Here is a 15,272-nt window from a genome sequence, read left to right on the forward strand (position 1 = left end):
TCTAAGGATGCACACTACTGGACTTGCTTCAGATGCTGGATCTGACCTACATTTTCCTTATGAGTGATCAGGTTAAAGTTTTTGGAGCAGATCTCAATTCCAAGTAACTATAAGGCCTATCTGAACCAAACTTGCATGGATGATGCATCAAGGGACGAACACTCTCAAACTTGCTTCAGATGCTGGATTTGACTTGCATTTTCTGGATGAGTAACTAGTTTAAAGTTTTTAGATAAGTCCATTCCTAAGTAACTGCAAGCTCTATCAGACCAAAATTGCATAAATGTTGCATCTAGGGATGCACACTACTAGATTATAAGTTTAGTGTGGGACTTTGCCTTACTTAAAGACAGCATTCGTTGAGGTGAGCTCTGTAATCTCTGATTACCTATGTTTTTTATGCCTGTAATTGAAGATTCAGGGGTATATAGTTTTTGCCCTGTCCTTCCGTCTGTTTGTCCGCTAAAACTTCACATCAAACGGGATATCTCAGTTTTTAGCTCTACTGGTCAGAGACCAGAAGAGCTTATGCGATAGTAAGGTGTCCGTCGTCCGTCCGTCTGTCTGTCTGTCTGTCTGTCCGTCTGTCTGTAAACAATTTTTCAAAACGCTACTCCTCCTACAGTTTTGGTCCGATTTCAATATAACTTGGCACACAAGTAGACTACACTAAGATACATAATTTAGTGCATCGGTTTTTGATTTCGATGAACGGTGTTGCCATGGTTACTAAAAATAGAAATTTCTGTGAAATTCCTTTAAAACGCTACTCCTCCTACAGTTTTGGTCCGATTTCAATATAACTTGGCACACAAGTAGACTACACTAAGATACATAATTTAGTGCATCAGTTTTTTGATTTCGATGGACGGTGTTGTCATGGTTACTAAAAATAGAAATTTCTGTGAAATTCCTTTAAAATGCTACTCCTCCTACAGTTTTGGTCCGATTTCAATATAACTTGGCACACAAGTAGACTAAACTAAGATACATAATTTAATGCATCGGTTTTTGATTTCGATGGACGGTGTTGCCATGGTTACTAAAAATAGAAATTTCTGTGAAATTCCTTTAAAACGCTACTCCTCCTACAGTTTTGGTCCGATTTCAATATAACTTGGCACACAAGTAGACTACACTAAGATACATAATTTAGTGCATCGGTTTTTGATTTCGATGGACGGTGTTGCCATGGTTACTAAAAATAGAAATTTCTGTGAAATTTCTTTAAAACGCTACTCCTCCTACAGTTTTGGTCTGATTTCAATATAACTTGGCACACAAGTAGACTACACTAAGATACATAATTTAGTGCATCGGTTTTTGATTTCGACGGACGGTGTTGCCATGGTTACTAAAAATAGAAATTTCTGTGAAATTCCTTTAAAACGCTACTCCTCCTACAGTTTTGGTCTGATTTCAATATAACTTGGCACACAAGTAGACTACACTAAGATACATAATTTAGTGCATCGGTTTTTTGATTTCGATGGACGGTGTTCCCATGGTTACTAAAAATAGAAATTTCTGTGAAATTCCTTTAAAACGCTACTCCTCCTACAGTTTTGGTCTGATTTCAATATAACTTGGCACACAAGTAGACTACACTAAGATACATAATTTAGTGCATCGGTTTTTTGATTTCGATGGACGGTGTTCCCATGGTTACTAAAAATAGAAATTTCTGTGAAATTTCTTTAAAACCCCAGTCCTCCTACAGTTTTGGTCTGATTTCAATATAACTTGGCACACAAGTAGACTACACTAAGATACATAATTTAGTGCATTTTTTTGAATTCGATGAACAGTGTTGCCATGGTTACTTAAAATAGAAATGTCTGTGAAATTCCTTTAAAACGTTACTCCTCCTACAATTTTGGTCTGATTTCAATCTAATTTGGCACACAGTTAGAATACACTACGATACATAATATGTATTTCTGTTTTTTTTTATTTGGGTGAATGGTGTTGTCATGGTTACCGGTACTAAAAATAGAAATTTCCGTGAAATACTTTCAAAACGCTACTACTCCTAGTTTTCATTTGATTTCAATAACTTGTCACAAAAGTAGACTACATTAAGATACATAATTCTATTTATTGTTGCATGTTGCAATGTTTCAAATCCAAGTGCTACTTTTCTTTTGTTATACAAACAGACCAGTAGAGCTACAGTCTCATCAGAGACTTCTGGTTTTTTAAAGAAATTTGACCGAGACTTTAGTACAAAGCTATCCCCTGCCACCTTCGTGTTAAGTTAATGCTGACATCTAGGCCTGTATATACAAATCTTTTAGCTCACCTGAGCTGAAAGCTCAATTGAGCTTTTCTGATCACATTTTGTTGGTATGTCTGTCTGTCCATCTGTAAACTTTTCACATTTTTGATTTCATCTCAAGAACCACTGGGCCATTTTCAACTTAACTTGCCACAAAGCATTGGTGAAGGGGATTCAAGTTTGTTCAAATGAAGAGCCATGCCCTCTTTCAAGGGGAGATAATTCAGAAATAGTGAAAATTTGGTGGTATCTTTTAAAAACCTTAAGAACAATTGGGCCAAAAAAGGTGAAACTTATAGGAAACCTTTACATGTGTAGATTCAAGCTTGTTCAAATGATGACCTTCAGGGTTTGGGTGGGGCCACAATTGGGGATCAAAGTTTTACATAGGAATATATAGGAAAAAAATCTTCTCAAGAGCACCAAAGCCATGATTAATCATGTTAATATGGAAGCATCCTCAAGTAGTATGGATTCAAATTTGTTCAAATCATGACCCCAGGGGTAGGGTGTGGCCACAATGTGGGATTGAAGTTTTATATAGGAAGAATCTTCCCAAGAACAGAAAAGCCATGATTAGTCATATTGATATCAGAGCATCCTCAGGTAGTGTAGATTCACATCTGTGATGACTCCTGAGGTAGGGCGGGGCCACAATGGGGGATCAAAGTTTTTCATAAAAAAAAAATAGGAATAACTATATATTAAAATCTTCTCAAGAACAGCAAAGCAATGATTAGTCATATTGATATGGAAGCAGGTAGTGTAGATTCAAATTTGTTCAAATGATGACCCTCAGGGTAGGATGGGGCCACAATGGGAGATTGAAGTTTGACATATATAATTATAAGAAAAAAATCCTGAAATTTCTTCTTCTCAAAAACAGCAGAGCCATGATTAGTCATATCAATATGGAAGCATCTTAAGGTAGTAGTGTAAATTCAACTTTTATGTCATGACCTTCCCCCCCCCCCCATGGGGTGGGTAGGGTGTGACTACAATGGGGTATCTAAGTTTTACATATGTTTATATAGGAAAAAACCTTAAAAATCTTCTCAAGAACAGAAAATCCATGGTTAGTCATATTAATATTGAAGCAATCTCGGATAGTGTAGATTCAAATTTGTTTAAATCAAGACTCCCTGGGGGTAGAAAGGGGCACATTGGGGGATCAAATTTTTTACAAAGGAATATATAGAAATTTTTTTGAAAAAATCGTCTCAAAAAGAGCAGTGCCATGATTAGTCATATCAATATGGAAGCATCTTCAGGTAGTGTGGATTCAAGTCTGCTTAAATCATGACCCACGAGGGTTGGGAGGGGCTACAGTGGGGGGGGGTAAATTTTTTTTACAAAGGAATAACTAGGAAAAAATCTTCTCAAGAACAGCAAAACCATGATTAGTCATATTGATATGGAAGCATCCTCAGGTAGATTCAAGTATGTTAAAATCATGACCCCCCAGTGGAAGGGAAGGACCACAACGGGGGATCATTTTTTTTTTTAACAAAGGAATATATAGGAAAAAAATCTGTTAATTTTTTTTTAAAAAAATCATCTGCTCAAGAACAGCAAAGCCATTTTGATATTGATATGGAAGCATCCTCCAAGTGTTAAATTCAAGTTTGCCCCCCCCCCCCTTTCCATGTAAACTTTTCAATGCTGAATTGATTTGTGCTTTTTCCTAGCCAATGTGCTAAGGTGAACAATGTGGCCCATGAGCCTCTTGTGATTGGTTGGAGCTATGGCTTTCGTATTTCACATGTATATTCCTTGTGACAAGACCTTTCTTTGGGTACTATCATATTTGACCTTGACCGTGGCATTGACCCAGTTTTGCAAAATTTTACCCAACGTTAACCTTGGACATAACTTTTGAACAGTTAGTGCGACGGCTTTCATACTTCACATTTGTAATCGTTGTGTCAAGACCTTACTTTGGAAACCAACAACCTTGATCTTAGTTTGACCTACTTTTGGAAAACTTTACTCGTGACCGTAACTTTTGAACGGTTGGTGCTAGGGTTTTCATATTTCACATGTGTATTTTTTTTTTTGCAGAAGGCCTTTCCTTGGGCACATTTAATTTTGACCTTGATATTTGACTTATTTTTGAAAAACTTGAACCTTTTCCATATCTTTACAATGGTTGCTGCTAGGGCTTTCATACTTCACAGGTATATTCCTCGACACACGCCTTACTTTTGGTACCAACATATTTGATTTGCATTTGAGAAAGTTTAATCTTCGCTATAAGTTGCCATACGGGGGCATCAGTGTTTCACAAACACATTCTTGTTTTCAGGTTTTCTATTTTTTGTGGAAATAGAATGAGCACAAAACCCCTGACCTACGACGAAGGGATAAATTGTTTCTTATCGTCACTTTTTGCAAATTGATGAAATGGACTCAATATTCCTAGACTCTGGTTCGATATCTGTTGATAGCATTATTTTTTCCTTGTATTACATTTTGAATGATCGACATTTTTGTTTTTAATTTAGCTCATCTGAGTCACTCGGGTGACCTATTGCCATCTGTTTTTTGTCGGTTGTCGTCCGTCTTGTGTTAACATTTGTACATCTTCAGCTTCTCTGAAACTGCTGAACCAATTCTATGAGTGAACGGAACAAAATTATGAATTTCACAGTCCCTGTTCCCTTAGGCTTAAGGAGTGGGGCAAAAACCATCATAATTCACGCAATCTTTAAAAAAAACATTTTTACTTCCTGGACAGCAAGCAGTCAAACTAGCTATTGGCATAATTGTAATGACGTTGCGCACGGTGTTGGTACTATAAATTCTGACTCTTTAGATGTCGTAAAGAAACTGGCGTTTTCAAGGTGTTAAAGTTACTAGAAATTAAAAATGAAATTAATTATTTTATCCAAGGTAATAAATTATTCTAAATATTCTCTTTTTAATAATCTAAAAATATTTTAGTTATGATACGGCTCTATTCATTCTTGGTTATTACGGCGAAATTCCCGTGTCCAACGTTACATGAATTCTTGTTCGCGCAACTACAATATATAAAAAGATTCACTCCCAATCCTCTAAATTGAATGAAATTTAGGAAGTACAATAATTTGGATGCATACTTTGTGATATTGTTGAATTTTTAATATCATTTTCTCAATTTCATGAGTTTGGGCTGATTCTACAGTGCGTAAGTAAAATGTTCAACAGAAAAAAAATCGTTTCCTAAAGTTGACATTAGCCCACATGGCGATGTGTACTAGACATAAATGCCAAACAAAAGGAAATTTTGATGAATAATCCTTAAGTACATATGTTTCTAAAATTAGTTATGTTGATAAATGTCATATTACTGCTAATACGTAGATATTAGTAAGGCTTTGTTAAGTGTAGCCATTTTGTTATACACGTACGAGTCGCTGTACTGTAACTTAGTCTCAGTTACATATCAAAAATACATAAATTAATGCCATATATATATATATGGCATTAATTTATGTATTTTTGATATGTAACTATATACCAATCATTACTGTATCTTGAAAGAACATTTCATATTGTATTAGATAATAACATAATTTTTACGGTAATCATCTACATGAAATAAATACAAGCATCAATATAAATGTAGCCATTTTGTCACAGATACGAAAAACGCCATTTTACACACTACATATATACGAATCACGTCGGGAGCGTCAAATTATTATCGCCGTGATCTTTTTTCCCCAATTTTCTGCAGGTCTGGAGTACCAAGAAGGGTAGGAGGTCCTTCTCCAATTATTTTAGAATAATCTTTCGTTTTAAATTTTCTGAAAATTTTCATTCAAACACCGGTACCCCCTTTTTATTTTGTTGCAGCAATATCTAAACATATCACTTTATTGTTCTCTCTCTCTCTCTCTGTTGCTAAAAAAGAGAATGAGGACCCCCCCCCCCAAAAAAAAGTAATAGGATTTCTGAATTTGGCTATAAGCCAGTTTCTTTTTCTGTCAATTTGGTAGGGTTTTTAGTCGCGAAACGTCCCCATCCCTCCTTTTTTTGCATGTCAATACCCTCCACCCCCGATTTGTAAAGAGAGCTTAACTACTGGGGCTGAAAAAAAAACAAGAAAAGTTCAATTCAATATAAGGCCATTTAATTTTTTTTTCAGTTTAGCGACCTTCTATAATTCTAGAACCAATCTACCGTCCGATTCACAAAAACATATCAGTACAAAAGCCCAAAATTAAAACAATGAACTTTATACATGTACAGGCCTCCATGTGATCTCTAAAATTTATTCGCCAACTGGCTTCTTATCAAAAAAATTTAGTCGCCAATGCAAATTTTTAGTCGCCAGGTAATTTTTTGTAAGCATTAATTTAAAAACAGACATTAGTCAATATATAAAAAGGCATGCCCATTGCTTTTTTTTTTTTTTTTTTTTTTTTTTTTTTTAATTGAAAATGTTAATAATTCAGTAATTTGACAATCACCAAGTCAATTTAAAATGGTCGCCAATTTGGCGACTTACAAAAATTTTTTTTAGGCGCCAATCAAAATTTTAAGGCGCCATGGCGACCAAATTATACCCCATTCATACGACACGATTTGCATACCTCAGTATATTTTGCACATATGTAAATTTACTTACATGTGCAATTTTTGTCGTGTGAACTGATTTGCTCATATGCAAATTATGCACAGTTGAGTAAATTTGCACCTGGTCAGGACAAGGTGTAAATTAACTTTTGCATACACGTTGTCGCAAAATATTTGCTCCTGTGTGTAAAATTTGTCGTATGAACACGCAGCAAATTTACTTATGTAAGTTTTTCGTCATGTGTATTGCATCAATCTCCGTTTTAAGTGTTGTTATGGTTGTATATGCATTGGCATGTAAAATATCAGTCGGTAAACATGGCTGCTAGAAAGTAAAGCTCTAAAAATACGCGGATTTTCAAGGGTCAGTCTTGCGCTAAGTAAACAAAAAATTGAAAGTGAACCGAGTTACTGTAAGGGTAGATCTGTTGGTGTATGGCTTCAAAAGCCAAGTCTTCAAAGGGTATACCCTCTGTCGCCGAGAAGTACTACTAGCATAGTAATTTCTCCAAACTGCTTTCTCCACTCTGGAAACAAGGAACCATTATCTCCTCTGAAATAAATTTTCGAATATGCAAAAACGCGGGCATCGTGACCCTTCCTGGCAAACCTGTTTATGTCTCTAAAGATATAGCTGTGGTCGCAAACACCCTGCAGATTCAATGAGTAGAATCCCTTCCTGTTCAAGTAGTCTCCGTGTGAATGCTTAGGAGCTATGATAGGAATATGCGTGCCATCAATCGCACCACCATAGTTTAGCCCTTGATGACTTTCTTCATCCTTTCGCAGTTTTAAACTGAGGCAGGCTACTGACAGATAAGTTTATGTTACAAGGAGTTCAACAACCTCGTTTCAAGTCAGCATTTGGTAAATAGATTTCATATGACACATTTTCAATTCGAGTTATTTCCCTTGGTCGCCATCTTGGAGATCAAACTGGTATTTGAGCAGAAATATAAGGGCAAAAATCTTTGAATTACTAAACCTATGAACTTTGTTAACATATATTCGTAAGAAAAATTGTGTTATCTTCGCCTCATTGTCCAGTATGAGAAGTTTAAATTGGTTGAATTATGAAGGAATCTGGCCTTGTTAGCGCCCAATATGGCGACCGACGGAAAATTACTCTATGGTCATTGTAATGATCTTATTAGCAAAAATATAACCTATCATTGGATCGTATTTTGGCTGACTTCTTTCATACCAATTGTTAGGACTTTGTTTATACTTAATTTGACTACAGAATGATCAATACATAGGGCTTATGGCGGGTGTGACCGGTCGACAGGGAATGCTTACTCCTCCTAGGCACCTGATCCCACCACAGGATTTCCCAACAACTAAATGATTTCCAATTGTACGTCCCTTATTCCGCTGAAGACGCTAACCAGTAGATGGTAACAGCCACCTTCTTCTTAACATCCAACGGCTCTTCTACAGTCTTTAGGTCGGTACAAAAGCATTTCCCAACTTCTCACAAAATTTTATGAAATTTATGAAATTTTATGAAAAATCCCTTAAACATTCGAAAATTCTTATACCAATCTTCGTCCTTTAAGTCATAAAGAACGGTTCTGTCGTACCAATTTTTAGATCGGATTTTTCTTCTACTTTCTTTAAGGAACATCCAAAAGTTAATCCTATACCTAAATAGTAAGTTAATAGTAGTTTTTTCTGTGAAAATTCTGAAGCGGTCCATCTCCTTATTTTAAATGACAATTTATGGATTTACTTATGGTACATAAATCTCGTCTGAACACATAGCAAATTAACTTTTACTTATGTGTGTAAATTTACTCATCTGTAAATTTGCACACATAAGCAAATTTTCGTCGTATGAATGGGGTATTAGTCGCCAATTAGAGCCCTGATTTATCAGTCTTTCCCCTCTGAAGTCTTTTTCAGAAAACTGGCTCTTGAGTAGAATTTCCCCTTCAGAAATCCCACAACAGATTCAATTTTACGGGGGAATCCCTAGGGCTGTGTATTGAGCAAAAAAATTCGATACGACACGATACGATATTTTATAATGCGATATCCGATATATTGGACTCTTTAACAAATCTATCAAAAAAGTCTTATAAATCATCTAATGCATGAATTTTATAAAAACTAATTGTTTTAAAACCCATTTCAAAAGTTTTGTCTCACTATGTCTAAAAATTACACTTCAAATTCAAGCTTTTAATGACTGTAAAAACAACAAGTTAAAATAAAGTTTATGTATTTTGTAATATTTATCTAAGATGTGCTATCTCCTTCATGATTATATTATTATTAATCAATTTTAATTCAAAACACTGAAAATATAACCTTTAGTGATTGAAATTCCTAACTTTTTCACAGCATTATAAGAAAATCTGCCTATCCGATACGTATTGGAAGTTATTTTTTCAATACGATACATTCTTAAATATCGCTACGTATCAATACATTGATGATATTGATACAGCCCTAGAAATCCCTACTCTGTGTAACAGTTTTAAAGTGCGATTCCCTTAAGAACCAATTTACCCCTTCTCCTATAAAATATCATGCCAGTACGTATATATGAGGGCAAGGGGGCGACAAATGCCCCTTCTACAATTTTTCCACAGGTGTTCTCGCAGTAGACAATCTTAATGAAACTTCACAAAAATTGTAATAAAAAAAAGTCTAGTTGTGTCAACATTTAATTTATTAAAAAAAAGAGGAATTTTATTTTTAATTTTTTTTTCTCCAGTTATATTTCATCAAACTACATGTGCATAATATTGATTAAGTGTCTCTCCAAGTTTCTGGAGTTTAAAATAGCTGTCCAGTATTACACCTCTGTGGTCGAGGGGTCATACCTATCCTACAGCTTGCAAGAGCAGTGCTTCTTGTATTGTACTTTTTTTAACTACTAAAATTTCATACTAAATTTGAACAATTCCTGAGCGAAAACACTAATATTTCTATTAAAAAGTCAGTTGACTTTCATATAAACTTTAATAATGTCGATATGATTTAAGCATTGATAAAACAGGGGAAAACCTACTCTGTGAAAGTAAGAGGGGAAAAATAGGCTCTAGTGTAAGATTTCCCCTCGGGGGAAGGATCCCACTCCTGAGTATAGATCCGGGGGGGGGGGGGCTGATTATGGGGAAATCCTACTTTGTACATCGGTTGTCATAAAAATGACGTCATCCAAATGTTTTGATTTCATAAATCCATTTTTCTCGCAGAAAGACACATTTTCTCTATCGTAGAAAAATATATTCCTATGCAAAATAAAGGTTGTAAATGCTAAGTACATTACCTAATCTAACATATTTTAGAAAAATATAGAAAGCAAATGATAGAATTCAAAAGGTTTCATTAAAAAAAGCAGGCGGGGGAGGTCGGGAAGGGGGGAAGGTCCGGACTCCCTCCCCCCTAGGATTTTCAGTTATTATTTTGTTTTTGCTTGTCAAAAACTTTGAGAGTCATATTTCTTTTTTAATTGGTTGGTTCCCCCTTCTGAAAAATCCTGGAACCGCGCATGAAAGGACTACCGATTTTCTATGCTTTTCTCTTATCTTGGGTGTCAAAAACCAAGGCGCATGCGGGGCTTGATAGAAATAGAAAACTTGAAATGACCTAATGGAAAAAAATGAAGGGGAGACAGTTGAAAGAGAAAGCTACTTGATGTGTTTTCTCCTTGCAAGACAGAGAGTACAAAGTGAGAAAAAAGAAATAGAAAGAGGAATCAAGGATATGAATGGGGATATGTATGTCTGTGGCAATATCATATTTAAAATCTTACAATTTATTTATAAGATTATAAGATTTTTAGTGTACATCTGAATACTTTCAATGAAGATTCAAGAATTGAAAAGTTTGTGCCCCGTAATTTTATTTAGATTTTAAAAAATAAATAAAATTCACATTAAACAACTAAAATATGCAATTATAACGTTTAAAACTTTGTAACAACGTTATGACTTTAATTACGTTATTTTGACGTAACGTCAATGTGTACCAACACCGTGCGCAACGTCAATAAGCATTAAGCCCTCTACCAAAATTGTGAAATCAGGACCCCAGGGTCAGGGGTTCTGGTGAGGGCTTTGTTCTATAGTGGAAATGCATAAATTCCTCAAAAATCTTCTCTAGTTGTGGATCATTAGCAAACAAACTAAATGCATAATTATGATATAAGCAAGGTATACTCTTACAAGTAAGAGCCTCTAGCATGCTGGGGAAAAGAACAAGGGTGTTTCATCCAAATTTATGAAATTCATAGGCCCCTAGGTCAGGGATTCTATCAATCATGCATCAATTCTTTAAATCTTCTTCTTTACCACTGGGTATCAGAAAAACTCGGTGCATGGTTATGATGAGCAAGGGTACCTCTTCCAAAATTGTGAAATTAATTCTTTGATTTTTCCCCCTTTGCTCCTGGGTATTAAGCAAAATAACTAAATGCATATTTAAGATGAGCACGGCCGTAGGAACCGGGGGGGGGGGGGCACGGGGGGGGGGGCGTGCCACCCAATAATATTGCCGATATATAGATTACTATAGTAAATATAGATACTACATGCTTGTGCCCCCTCAATAAAAACGTCTGATGACCTTCTTCTTTTTTTTTTTTTTTGCTTGTCAAGACATTTTTTTTGGTAGTACTCCCTCAACTGTCAACTGGAAATGTATGGCTGTGCCCCCTCCCTCCCCCCCCCCAACTGAATTTGCTTCCTACGGGCCTGATGAGCAAAGGTGCCTCTTCCAGTTTTGTGAAATTTATGGCGCCAGGCTCAAGGGGTCTGGGCAGGGATGGGGAAATTGAAATGAATAATTGTAATTTACTGTATTTAATACATTTTTCAAAGTAATTGAAAGTATTTGTAATAGAGTTTGCTTTCAATTACAAGTTATTGAATGTATTTAAATACATTCCAAAAATGTCATGTATTTTTCAATTACATTTCAAATACTTTTTTTTAAAGTTAGATATTAAAAAAGGTTTGGTTTTTTTTTATAATGATGCATATACCAGTGCAGTTTGGCATGAGCTTGTGTTTATTCAATGATTTAATGCCTAAATTAAATAATGTTTATACAGCATAAACACTGCCCAGGCCAATATGAAATTTGTTCTTCAAATTTTTTGGGAAATAAAACTAAAATATTTGATATGTATTTAATTACATTCTTCAAAGTAATTGATAGTAATTAACTACATTTGTTAAAATCAATGTAATTGCAAGCAATTGACAAAATTATCAATGTATTTGAAAGTATTTAATTACATTTTCAAGTAATTGACCCCAGCCCTGGTTCTGGGGCACACAGACAGTGAAAATGCATTAATTCTTTAAAAATCTTCTCTGATCCTGGATATTAGACAGACAAACTAAGTGCATAGTTATGATGAAGTATCGACTCTCCCCCCTTTTTTCCAAACATTATTTTTTACTATTGAAATGTTCATTGAAAGGCTATAGTTGGCCCCCTACTTTTTGTTGCAGTATCAATACTAGTGTAATGTGGCAATGTATGAAGAAAATTTGGTAACCCCACAAAATAGGATTTTCGAGTTTTGACAATTTTCTTTTTTCTTTTTTTTTTCTTTTTTTTTTTTCTTTTTTCTTTTTTTCTTTTTCTTTTTTTTTTGCAATTCAGAGTTTTATCAGATAAGTTGAAATTTTCTCCTCTTGCTGCCCCCTTTAAAAAAAAAATACGACGTGCCTCACAAGGGTGTCTCTTCCAAAATTGTGAAATCTATAGCTCTTGGGACAGAGGTTCTGGAGTTAGGAAGGGGCTATTGATCGCATAGTGAAAATGCATTTATTACATTTTCAACAGTGAAATACTGTAATTTATTCTTGAAAATCTAATTTCCTGACTATATACCAGAGAAACTAACCGGATGGTTATGATGAGCAAAAATGCTCCTTCAAGAATTGTGAAATTCATTGCCCCTGAGACAGGGGTTTTAGAGTTGGGGTGGGGCTTCTTACGATCATGTATGGGAATTTTTGCTCTGAAATTATTCCCCTTAGTTACTCATTTTTGATAATTAATCACTGTAAATAACATGATTAGATAAATTGAATAAAGAGAAATATAGAAGATTATTTTATGTTTAATACAAAAAGTACTTTCATAGCGTTAATGATCAGGTAGACATGTGAATAACAGATGAATAAAAATGAGACAAAAATACCTTACTTATCATCCAAAGACCAAGATAATGTAATGGCTTGAATAAACAGTGAGAATAATATGTACTTATACTTATAGCATATTATACAGAACATGTTTCGGAGTTGTTGCTAAATACCAGACTGTTATATTGATCCCTGATCACCCCGGTTCTCTTGCTTTTCGAAGTTCAGGTTAATTTTAGTGTTATTTTATAATTATCTACAATTCTATGGATCCTATACATAGTAGTATTACACTCAGGTACACTCGGGTGGCAGTTAAGCTCTTGGATCTATTGTTTATAATTATTAGGGCACACATATCTTCTTCAGTGAGAGGGGGGGGGTGGTATACGGAACCAAAATTCCTCCTCCTCCTTTCCATGTGTGATACATAAAAATCCATCGCAAAATTAGTGAGAAGGAACCCCCCCCCCAAAAAAAAAAAAAAAAAATCCACGAGAAACACCACGACACCAACCCCTCTTCCCGATATAATTATGATCTTTCACCTTTGGATATGCTTTCGCTTTTCAAAAGAAAAGTATGCGAAGTATTTTCTTGGGTAAAAATGGACCCCCTGGGAAAAATTCCTGGATTTGTCCTTGCATTGGTTTGGACTCTCGGAGCGAATTATTTAAGCTAAATGTTTCGATTGGCACCGATTTCGCTCCACTCGGATGGATGGCTAAAATTTAAACTTTGTGGTCAACAGTTATTAGTGGGGCCTTGAACTGTAATCTGATTTTTTTATTACAAATAACGCCGAAAGAATATATAAATAGGTTATTTTAATTCTCAAATTTTTATTGTGTTTTTTTAAAACAAAATCAGTTACACATTTTATGTCTGAACCCCAGTACAATCACATGGATAGTTCGATTAGTTTCTGACATCAATGCTATACCATACTCTCTTATTTATCGGGTAGATTTATTTAAAGGACCAGGGAGACATATATGTATGTTCCTGTGCGTGGATCGTAAACTCCAAAGTTTGTAAACACGATTATTGACAAAATGATTATCACAAAATTGTTTTCATTTTCTGTCCAAAGGAAAGCCCCACATGTTACGAATGACCCTTCAGGAATATGGGTGTCCTACTATCACTTTACTTACACGGATCATATCATTTCATTATACGATGAAAGCGGAAATTTCATCAAGTCGGTTGATGTTCAATATTGTGTACGAAGAATGACGACTGACAGAAAAGGACATTTGTATTTAGCAAGTGTTGTCGAACAATGCGTGACGTCATTTGATGTTGCTACCTCAGATTTCAAAGAGTTGATCAAATTTGATGGTTACCCAGCTGGACTTATATATTGCGAAAAAGAAGACTGTCTAATTGTGTGTGAAAATGAATGCCCGAGTTACTTTGTTTACGAATCTGGCAATTACGCCCAGTTTCTAAAACTCATACCCTCTACTCAAGAGAAAACAGTTCTGTCGTGTGAGAATTGTCATGAATTCATTAGCAATGTCTCCATTGGTAAAAATAAAAATCTCTGGACAGCTGACTACATTAATGACACAGTTTACTTAATGACGTCAGAGGGACACTTAATATCTTCTTTCACTGGTCCAGCCGACGAACCTCTAAATCCATTGGACATCAGCACGGACGAGCAAGGGAAGGCCTTCGTTATATGTACAGCTTTAAAGAATTTGTATGTTCTTGATGAAACTTGTCATTGCTTGACATCCTTACATCTGGATTATATGCCATGTTCTATTGAAGTAAAGGGAGGCAAAATATGGATCGGTGATATGAATGAAAGTGAAGTACATGTATATACGTATATTGTATAAACATTCCATTGAAAATTTATAGGTTTTGTAAACTTTTCAGCCCTATAAATTTAAGAAATGTATCATATTTATATTTGTGACAAATGTCTTAATTCTATACAGTAAAATAATCTACTCTCGCAAAACGTTTTTGTTGGCAATGTAGGCGTCAATATCCTACAATCACAGACCGATTATGACGTCACAGTGAAATCGCGTCTACATTAATTTTGTGATGTCACAATGAGACAAATTTACATTGAGGAAAATATAATAATTCCGGTGCAAAATGTTATATTCACAATTACACAGCTTACAACACAATACTAGTATTGATTATTATGTCATATTTTGATGATTTTAACAAAAAATGTATAACAACAAAAAATTGTCATACACGAAGTTTCTCAAAATTTTCGTTATTTTTACATTCTGAGCTGTTAATGCAGATATCTCCATTTTCACACACATTTCGGAAGTTATTCC

The sequence above is a fragment of the Saccostrea echinata genome, unplaced genomic scaffold (assembly GCF_033153115.1).
Source record: "Saccostrea echinata isolate AGI-Se365-2 ecotype Australia unplaced genomic scaffold, CSIRO_AGI_Sech_v1 ptg000047l, whole genome shotgun sequence".
Taxonomy (NCBI): domain Eukaryota; kingdom Metazoa; phylum Mollusca; class Bivalvia; order Ostreida; family Ostreidae; genus Saccostrea; species Saccostrea echinata.